Here is a 10,608-nt window from a genome sequence, read left to right on the forward strand (position 1 = left end):
AAAAGGGTGGTAGAAGTGGGTCATTTAGTCAGCTATAACAGGGTGTTTGTGGGGCTGGTTGCTGGCTGTTTGGCAACCGTGGGGGAAGGGTTGAGCAAGCTGGTTATGGGTTGGTTATGGGCACGGTTTACACAGTTTTGTATGGGCTGTTTTAGGACAATCAAGTATGGTTTTGGTGGCTGAGATGGTTACTTGTTTAGGTGGAGTGTTGGTGACGGTTTGTGGCCTGAGCAGGGTCTGCCTGAAGCCTGGTCAGGGGCTGCCTGCGGCTTAGACAGTGGCTAGGGCTGGCCAGTTATGGCCCTAGTCATGTGTATAGGCATGGCCATGGTTGAGCCGTGGCCTAGCCTCGGGTTGTGTACCTTGTTGAGTCGATTTAAATTCGTGTTTGGTTTATTTAAATCCCGTCTCATGCTTTATATAACGTAATTCGTTAAATATCGTTCATTTAGATATTTTTCTCACATAAATTGCAATTGTGGAATTCATTATTTGATTATTTCATTTACATATAAAATGACGTGCCTTTATTATAATATGCGTCCAATTCGATTATTTACGCTTTGTAAGTAATAAATTGTCTATCTTACATTTGAGTCATTTATAATTCAATTCTTGTTTTTCCCTTTATAAATGATTTGTTTTCATTTATTTACATTTTATTCAAGTGACAAGTATTTAAGAAATGAGTTATTAATTCATGTTTACGAGTATAAATGGGGTTGAAATGTCTTACTTGGATTGTTATTTGTCCATTACATTTATTCTTCCCATGTAGGTTTATTTTGTTGGACTCATTAGATTTTCTTTGATGGGCTTGTCATGTTTTAGTGGTTGAGCTCATTAAATTTTATTTATTGGGCACATCATGTTTTCTTTATCGGGCTCATCATGTTGTCGTTGTTGGGCTTCACATGCTTTATTTGTTGGATTTCACTTGTTTTATATGTTGGACATGACATGTCTTATTTGGTTGGGCTCACTATGGTACAAGTATGAAAGAATTATTATAAATAATCAATTGTAGTGAGTCGTATTCTTGTGATAATGCCTTTATGCTATACCTTTTTGCTTGACTTGTCTTTACGCCTCTTTTGGACTGTTCTGCCGATTGTGGGTTTAGCTCATATCTTCCGCCTCTTTCGGACTGTCCTGCCGATTGTGGGTTCTCGATTTCCGATTTATGGTTCGTGTCTTGGATGCGGACTGTCCTGCCGCATGTCGAATCGGGAACTGTACTATCCCGAGAGTCTGTCCAGATTTAGACTAGGACTGAGTCTTGGGAGTACCATTGTCGTCCTACCAGGTGAATTATATTTAATGAGTAGTAAAGGTGTTGCTTGGTATAGATATTGTCATATGTCATTTAAGGCAAGAGTTATGCCTTGTGTTGTTTGTCTTGGTCCTATCGGATACCAGGGGTGAGCTATAAGCCCTCTAGTTGCGATATAATCGTCGGGATTGATGTTCCCATCCGTTCTTATGGTGACATGCAAGCCATAAGTATGAATGTGACATTAGTAGCCACGTCCTGTGCAATGTTTGCTAAGTGGTTTTCCAAGTAATGGCTACGGTTTCTATTCTTGTAATTTGCATTGATTGATCCCTTACTTAACCGCTTCGCATGATTCGGATTTTAATCTCATATCTATGTTCTATTTCCTTGAAATGCGTGCTTTTGTATAAACGACCGTATTCTTGTCTTTCATATTATTTAATTATCTCACATGAATAGTTGAATCTTTATTTTGCTAATGTTGATCTATCTTGTTCCATCTCATTTAATCGCCATGTTAAAATATATAAACTTGATGTTCATATCTTTTGTAAGTATATTACATGATTTATCTAATTAAGTTCTTTGTTATGTTCATTTTGACATTTTGTGGCTGGGAGAACCTTGAGTTACTCTCCACTGACTCTGGCGTTCATGTTTACATGAATGACATGTATTAGTTGGTGCATATATAGGGTGAAGACATGTGTGAGCTAGCGAGCACCTTGGACTAGTAGTCGGTTTAGTAGGATTGCTTAGACTCACCTTTTATCATTTGTCATTCGAGGGATACATTTTCCCTCACCTTGACTATCACATTTGTATAATTTAATCTTTATTTCCGGATCCTTTATTTGTGTTTTAGATTTTAATGAACCCGCGCTTTAAATTTTAAAAGTTTCAAAAATTTCCTAATTTCCGCTTGAATTTATAAGTTATATTTTCCGCGTTATTGCGGGGGTTCACAATGCGTTTTGAGGCTCGCCAACCACGTTGAGTGTGCGTCGTGGGGCTCGCCAGCCATACTGAGTGTGCGTTGTAAGGCTCGTCAGCCATACTGACTGTGCGTTGTGAGGCTCGCCAGCCATACTGAATGTGCGTTGTGAGGCTCGGCAGCCATACTAAGTATGCGTTGTGAGGCTCGCCAGCCATACTGAGTGTGCGTTGTAAGGCTCGCAAGCCATACTGAGTGTGCATTGTGAGGCTTGCCAGCCATACTGAATGTGCGTTGTGAGGCTCGCCAGCCATCTTGAATGTGATGCATTTTGAGGCTCGCCAGCCATGTGCGTTGTGAGGCTCGCCAGCCATATTGAATGTGCATTTTGAGGTTCGCCAGCCATGTTGAATGTGCGTTGTGAGGCTCGCTAGCATAATGAATGTGCGTTGTGAGGCTCCCCAGCCATGTTGGATGTGATATGTTTCGAGGCTCGCCAGCCATATTGAAGGTCGAATGATCGACCATGGGAAATAGCCTTGTTGGATGGGTCTATTTCAAGAGCTGGTTGAGTTAGTGGTCTCCATGGGGAGTCCTCCGATATCCTGCTGTGGAATTTTGGTGTTTATATTGGATGTTTGTGGTGCCGGAAAGGGACATGCTTGTGAGCTCGACTCCCGTGGTCGGCGGTGATTTCAAATTTCGAAGAAAGGTAACCGTTTTTATTGCCGTTTGTTGGATTTTTGTAGAAAAGGGCAGATGTGTATTCTGCTACCTGATGTGTGTTTGAAATTCGTGAGGAGCAGTGAATTCATTATTCTGTGTTTGAAGGTGTGACGATTTTTAATGTTGTTTGTTTGAAATAAAATAGCGAACTTAAATTTCACTATTTGTTTTCTGTTATTTGAAAATGTTGTTGATAATTTTGTGAAATAGCGAATTTGAAATTCACTATTTTGTATTTGTTTGAGAAAATGACGGTTTTTAATTCCGTCTAAAAATTTGTGAAAATAGCGAATTTGAACTTCACTATTTTGTTTTTGTATTTGAAAAATGACGGTTTTTAATTCCGTCGTTTGAAATTTTTTGAAAATAGCGAATTTGAATTTCACTATCTTGTTTTTGTATTTGAAAAATGACGGTTTTTAATTCGGTCATTGGAAATTTGTGAAAATAGCGAATTTGAACTTCACTATTTTGTTTTTGTATTTGAGAAATGACAGTTTTTAATTCCGTCATTTTGTGAGAACAGTGTGGAAACAGGGCCAAAGCCCAAAGTTTCGCTGAAAGAGCAGGGAACACCTCAAAGAGGCGCGAGCCTTCCCGCGAGGGAACGAGGCTCCTCTTTTTCTGTAAAAAGACGCGAGAACCTTAAGCTCCTCATTTTCTTTGTCATCTTCCTCAAAATACGATAATTCCAAAAAATTGCCATTTTTGGGTCGCGTTTCTTGCTTGCTTTCGTGTTACAAACATCATGTCATCTCAAGGTATGTTAATCCTCTTGAATCCATTTGAATTTGTTTGTCTTTTTGTTAATTAAATTAGGGCGAAACCCTAACCCTTCGAAAAATCGATTTGGGCGTTTTTGTTTAGCCCATTTTTGAGTGAAATTGATGATTGCATTAGGTTAGAAACTTGTTTAGGAGTATTGCGGTGCTTTTAGTTTGCATTTTGGTCCCCGTTCCCGCTCCCGAGGCTCGAAAAACGTAAATGAGACGGAAATTCGTCTATGCCGTGTTTTTTTTGCTTGAGTTGTGTGCCCCACTAGGTTGCATTGTAGTCGGGGCAAACCGTCTTTGCTATATTTAACCTTCGTTGGGCGTTGTGGGCAAAATTTGAATTTTTGCCTTTGTGAGACGGTCTTATGCTGACGAAATAAGCGTCTGTGTGGGCTCAAATTGAGCCGGTTCATCTTGAAATGGACCTTAACGGTAGTTTATGTCACTTTGAGACGTGCTTAAATCACGTTGTTTTGTTGTGGTCGTATTTTGAATTTTTTGACCTGTTTTTGCCCGAATCGACGTAAAATGCCTTTTTTGAGCTGTGAAAAATACCCAGTTGTGTCGGGAATTTTTGTTGTTTATTTGGCAGACCTTGTGCGGGCCTTGAGGTGTTGGGATATTTTTGTAATTTTGTCCTTGTTTTGACTCGTCTTTTGCTTGCAAAGAAGGGCGAGTCATTTTTTTCGTGCGATTTTTGTGAAGTGTTTTTGTTGGATGAATATAGGCGCGTTTGCCCTTGTTTTGTTTTTTTTTGCATTTGCAGGTGGTTTGTTTTTTGGATTTTTTCCATTTTGTGCCGTCGTAATGCCGAAATTTCGGCTGACGTGTTTTGGTTTTTCCTGATTGGAGGTGAGTATTCTGGGCCTACTGGGTCCGTTCCTGGGCTTTAGAGGCCTTGTTTGGGACTGGGCGCTTAGTACTCCGGCGAGTGTGCCTTAAGGAGCTTATGAACTCCATGGTCAATGAGGGGTAATTCAATTTATTCATTTCAAAGAGGGTTATCAACCCCATGGACTCGAAAAATGCTCTAGTTCGCTCAAGTACACCCAATTTTCGCAAGGTATCTTGGCAAATAAACTTGGTAGCCACAATAGTTTTTTTGGCAAGGGATAAAATGCAATCCTATGCTTATCGGATAAGAAAGTTACCTCCGAAAAATTTGACAATTGTTCTACAACCGGAGTAGATGTGGTAGCTTCCTCAATAGGATTGACGGTTACTTGGACTTCCTCTCTTGGTTGAGTTACTACCAAAGCCTTAGATGCAAGAAGAGCTTATTGCCTCTTTGACAAATTTGGAGCTTTGGGTGCCATGGTTCCGCCTTTGGTCCTTGCCATTGTATTCTCCATCTCAAATTGGTATCAACAAACGAAGATGTTGCTTGAATGATCTTTGCTTCTTCAAACTTCAATCAATTTAGGATTTTCAAAATTTTGCCCAAACCCTAGAAAATTGATTCAATTTGTGAGAAATTTGATGTTTAAATGGTCTTTTGTTGATGAAGAAGTGATTTAATCTTGTTTTGAGCAAGTTTTGTTTGGATTGTGGTGAATTTTGTTGAGAAATTGATGTTTTTGAATGACGGGATTGAGGGTTGAAGTGGGGGAAAATGTATGTGTTTGTGCTTTTAAAAAATAATGGAAATGAATTGGGAAGAAGGAGTGTCCCGTGTTTGTCTATGTATCAGGCCTGGGTCGCTCGGATCAGAGACGGGACGCGCGGATTGTCTTAAAGGACATTCTGGAATAACAAAGCAGTCTTGGGACGCGCGGATTAAGCTCAGCTCGAGCGGATTTCTGTTGAGACGCTCGGATTGAGACTGGGACGTGCAGATTTTTCTTCAGCAAAATTTCATAAGCTTGAAGCTTCCCAGCACCTGCGGATTGATTGCAAGACGAGCGTCCTGATGTTGGGGACGAGCGTCCCGAGCTCGCCTTGAGCAGATTTTCTTACAGGACGTCTCCCACAATTTGAAGTTTCCCATCTCCCACGTCCTAAGGCCAGGACGCGTAGATTGAGCCTGGGGACCCTTGGATTGTACTCAGCTTTCACGAGCTCAGGTCTGCTCGTGGGGATTCCTCTTCCCGTGTCATTCCTTATTCCTTTCTTTGTTAAATGTCGTGGGTTGCACTTCAAAGGCTTGGTTAGCCTAGGCATTTGCCATCCTCACACTTGATCAAACACTACACATTAAAACACGTTAAAATACCTCCCCCACTTGCTCTCATGTCAAAAATCTTGTATCAAAGCACAAAAATGCAAATCCAAAAATGACAAAGATGCAATAAAATAAATGAAATGCTAGTTAAGGGGTTAGAATATTTACAAATGGTGGTTTAGGGAGGACTCCACCAAACTCTCCTTCTTGGATGAGATGTCAAGGGGGCAAAGCCAAGGTGTTGTGGATGTTGCTCAACACCTTGTAGAAGTAGTCGAATGATTGCTCATTTTCATGATAAAGATCTTGCATAGATCTTTGTGCACTATTTTCTTCATTGTTGTAGTACGAGTCAAAGTGATGACAAGGATCAACAAAGCCTTGATCTAAGGTCATGGCATTTCCAATATAAGGATTGACTAATCCTTCAAATTCATCGTCCCATAGACCACAAACTTCACTAGCTTGTTCCCTAATGATGTCATAAGTTGACAAGAGCAACTCTCCTTTCTTGTTGTCATGGCCAATGAGGCCTTCTTCATTACTTGTCATGATGGGTGAGCTATTCAAGCTCTCATTGTTGTTGTTGAAAATTCCGTGCTTTTCGAATAGAGCTACTTGAAGGTCATCCACTTTCTCCTTCCATATGGGTGATGTTTCTTTATCCATGGCTTGATCTTTGCATAGAGATTATAACTTCTTTCTATCACTTTCTCGGCTATAGTGATCGACCATAAAGCATGGCTCATGTAATCGGGGAGCTCTCATTGTTTTGTCAAGATTGAAAGTAATTGTCTCGTCCCCTACTTCAATTGTGAACTCTCCATGTTTCACATCGATTACCGCTCCCGCGGTATGCAAGAAAGGTCTTCCTAAGATGATATCAATGTTGGAATCCTCCTCCATGTCTACAATGACAAAGTCTACCGGGATGAAGAATTTGCCAATTCTCACGGGCACATCCACCCATACCCCTAGAGGTATCTGTTGATCGATCCGCCATTTGAAGAGTAATATTGGTGCATTTGAGCTCTCCCATTCCTAGTCTCTTACATACCGAGTATGGCATGACACTTACACGGAATAGAAAAACTTCTCGGATCTTTGAGCTTTAGAGGGGAACTCCCTTTAAGAATAGCACTACTCACTTTGGTAAAGGCAATATTTTCCAACTTTCGGATGGATTTCTTCTTGGTAAGAATATCCTTCATGTACTTTGCATAAGCCGGAACATGATTGATCAATTCTGTGACTGGGATTGAGACTTCTAAGTTCTTCACAATTTCTATGAACTTTCCAAGTTGCTCATCAAACTTAGGCTTAGCTTGGCGACTTGGGAATGGAAGTCTAATCACAATAGGCTCTTTTTCAATTTCCTTAGACTTCTCTTCATTTCTCTTCTTTGAAAGTTCATTGGTAGTAGGATCTACCTCCTTAGAGTTCTTCACAACTCCTTGCTTGCTACTAGCATCCACAATATCTTCATCAATTGACCTCTTCGGCCCCTCATATCTTGTACCACTCCTCAAATGGATGGCACTAACCGTTTCATGTCTTGGGGGGTTACCTTGAGGCGGTAATTGCCCCTTTTGTCTTTGAGAGCTAGAAGATGCTAATTGAGTCATTTGAGTCTCTAACATTTTGGTGTGGGCATGTATGTTATTGATGGTGATTTCTTTAGCTTGGCTATCTTTTTGCATTTGGGTGTAGAATTCTTGTTGGTTCTTTTGCATTTAGAGGAACACTTTTTGAACATCAAATCTTTGGACATTGGATTGGTTGTAGGAAGGTTGATTTTGATATCCTTGGCTTTGGTTGAAAAAGGGTCTTTGAGCTTGATTTCTCATTATAGACGGAGTGTATGTTGGTTGGGGGTTTTGGATATTTTGCCTCTTTTATGAAAGATTTGGATGGAATTTGGTATTCTCATTATAGTAGTAGGAATAAGGGGTGCCATTCTTGTATGCTTGGAAATCATTCACTTGTATATTTGTTCCCCTACATTCATTTTGATCATGTCCCAAGGTTCCACAACTTTCACATACTCCATTTGGAATTGAGGATGATGCCACCATAGCATTGACATGTTGTTTGGGTGATTTGGAAGCTTTATCAAGTTTAGACATGGCCTTCTCAAACTTCAAATTGATGGTGTCGATATGAGCACTTAGTTGAGCACCCAATTGTGTGATGGAATCTACCTTATGCTTTCCTCCTCTAGTGGCCTTTCGAGGCCTACAATATTGGGAATTATGAACCGCCATCTCTTTAATTTTGGCCCATGTTTGATTGTCATCAACTTCGGTAAATCTCCTATTGGATCCCATATTAAGCACATTGCGTGAGTCTTCATATAAGCCGTTCCAAAATTGTTGAATAAGGAACCACTTACTAAGCCCATGATGTGGACAAGAACGACAGGTGCCCTTAAATCTCTCCCATGCTTCATATAATGATTCCTCATCCCTTTGCTTGAGCCCGGTGATTTGGGCTCTCAACATATTTGTCTTCTCCGGAGGATAGAATTTCTTGCAGAAGGCAAGTGCTAGCTTCTTCCATGAATCAATACCAAGGGTAGCCTTGTCTGGGCTCTTCAACCATTGCTTTGCGGTACCGATTAATGAAAAAGGAAACAATACCCATCGGATTTGGTCTTAAGTTACTCCGGTTTGAGAAATTGCATCACAATAGTCGCAAAAAGTCTCCATATGTAAATGAGGATATTCACTAAGCATCCCTCCAAATTGACTTTTCTCAACTAATTGTATGAATGCAGATTTGGCAATGAAATTACCGGTTAAATGTGGTGGTGTAGGAGTACCGTTTGGTAGGTTCTCCTCGGTTGGTACGGAATTAGATGAAAATTTAGGCATTGTGGGTTGATTTTGTGGTTGGTTTGGAATTGGATTATCCTCCCCTTGTCTTGCAAAAGGGTTGACAAACTCAATGTTATTTGGTTGAATGTCCACAATATCTCCAATACCTACAACTCTTAAAGTACCTCTAGCAACTCTTCTATTGTTGGTTAAGGCAGGCCTCTGTGTCATGACCTTTACCCTAGTGGTATTGGCAGTAGGCATTGGGATTCCAGAAACAGGTTTTCTTGGCCTCGGACGGGTTCAGAGTGGGCCCAATTGGCTGTAGTTTCCCTTGGTCCATGAGCCTTTTTATGGCTCAGGCATAGGTTGTTCCCAAGTTTGTGAATACCCTTAGAGGACGTTCAATTTTCTTTGCGGTTTGTTCGAGGAGGTTGACCTCATTGATTTTGTTTGTCTGGCCATAGGGACGAGATCCAGTTGATGTAGATCCTTGATAGCCTCTACCAGTGGTTTTGGCTAGGACACTCTTATGGAGGTCATCTTCAATGCGGGTTCCGAGGATTTGTAGATCCTGGAACGTTTTGATGTTTTGATATCTCAGCAGGTTGGCATAAATTGGGCGGAGGTTGTTGACAAATTTCTCCACCATAGTTGATTCGCCCGGCTTACTGACCAATTGAGTGCTTACCCTCTTCCAATGAGTTATGAATTATGTGAACCCTTCCTTATCATTTTGATTTCGGACCTGAAGAGTGCGGCTGTTGGCTTGGATTTCGATGTCGTCGGTATACTGTTTAGCAAGTTAGACGACGACTTCATCCCAAGTATTAATGTTCTTGGGGTCGAGGGAATAGTACCATTGGCGGGGAATCGGTTCCAAGGACGATGGAAAGATCTGAGTGAAGAGTTCTTGTTTGACCCCCTTGATGGACATGTAATCCTTGAAGGCCCTAATATGATTTAGTGGGTCCTCCACCCCCTTGAACTTGGGTACATCAGTCAAGGTAAAGTTGTCGGGCAACTGATCCCCAACGGGTTCGAATGTTCGATTTTACTCAAGGTGGATATTGTTACCACGGGCTAGGAGTTGTTCTTCCAAGAGCTCGAGCCTTTTCTCGGTTTCACTCAAAGGCGGAGTGTTGTGTTCTCCGGTTTCCTTATTTTCCAGGGTGTTGATACGGGTCTCGACATGGTCTAGGGTGACCTTAAGAGCGGTGAGCAGGCTGGCTAGCTGAGCAGTCATGAGATCTATGTTGTCGTCGTTGTTGTTGGACGAAGCTGAAGACGGGGCCATGGCTCTGAGGCTGAAAATGGCTCACGTTATATCCCAAGCCAACACGTTTTAACGACAAAATGCAGACAACACAAGAGACGGAAAGACAATTTAGTCTCGACAAGATGAGGGCAACCGTGTGTGTTGCCTCGGTGCTGACTCGATTTATGATGTGACGTAATTGACCCGATTTTGACTCGCGTCTAACGTAGTGGCGTGACGCTGTTGAATGAGTCTCGACGTGAGACGACTCATAAATAAAAACCCATAAGTACGCTTGTTTCGACTCGATAGACACAAGGCGGAATATAAATGGTGGACTGAAATTTTCGAAAATAGAGATTTTCAAAAAGATTCGTTCGTCGCTTAATGGACGGCTTTCGAAGAATAGGGATCCTCGAAAGTCGATCAATTGAAAAGGGTGTCTTATGTTTTTTTCCAAAAGAAGGTTTGAGTTCGAGTTGAGGCGGCTCTGAAAACAATGTGCTGTTTCCAAAGACGGTTTTTTGAAATTCAAAATTGTATGTTTTAAAAATCGAGTTTTGGAAGGTTTGAAAAGATTGTGGTCCTGGGGACGGTGCATGGTCCTCGGGATTTGAAAAGCCTCGAATAAGGGGTGTGTGCCATTTTCGGGTTTTGAAAGAGC

At 41.3% G+C, this 10,608-nt stretch overlaps 1 non-coding gene across 1 annotated transcript; it reads left to right on the forward strand.

The window, feature by feature from the left end:
- Positions 1–8,264: 8,264 nt before the first annotated feature.
- Positions 8,265–8,371, forward strand: LOC141615932 (small nucleolar RNA R71). The gene has a single exon (XR_012530317.1). It is a non-coding gene; the product is annotated as a small nucleolar RNA R71 (small nucleolar RNA).
- The last annotated feature ends 2,237 nt before the right edge of the window (positions 8,372–10,608 follow it).

This window comes from Silene latifolia, chromosome 11 (assembly GCF_048544455.1).
Source record: "Silene latifolia isolate original U9 population chromosome 11, ASM4854445v1, whole genome shotgun sequence".
Classification (NCBI taxonomy): Eukaryota; Viridiplantae; Streptophyta; class Magnoliopsida; order Caryophyllales; family Caryophyllaceae; genus Silene; species Silene latifolia.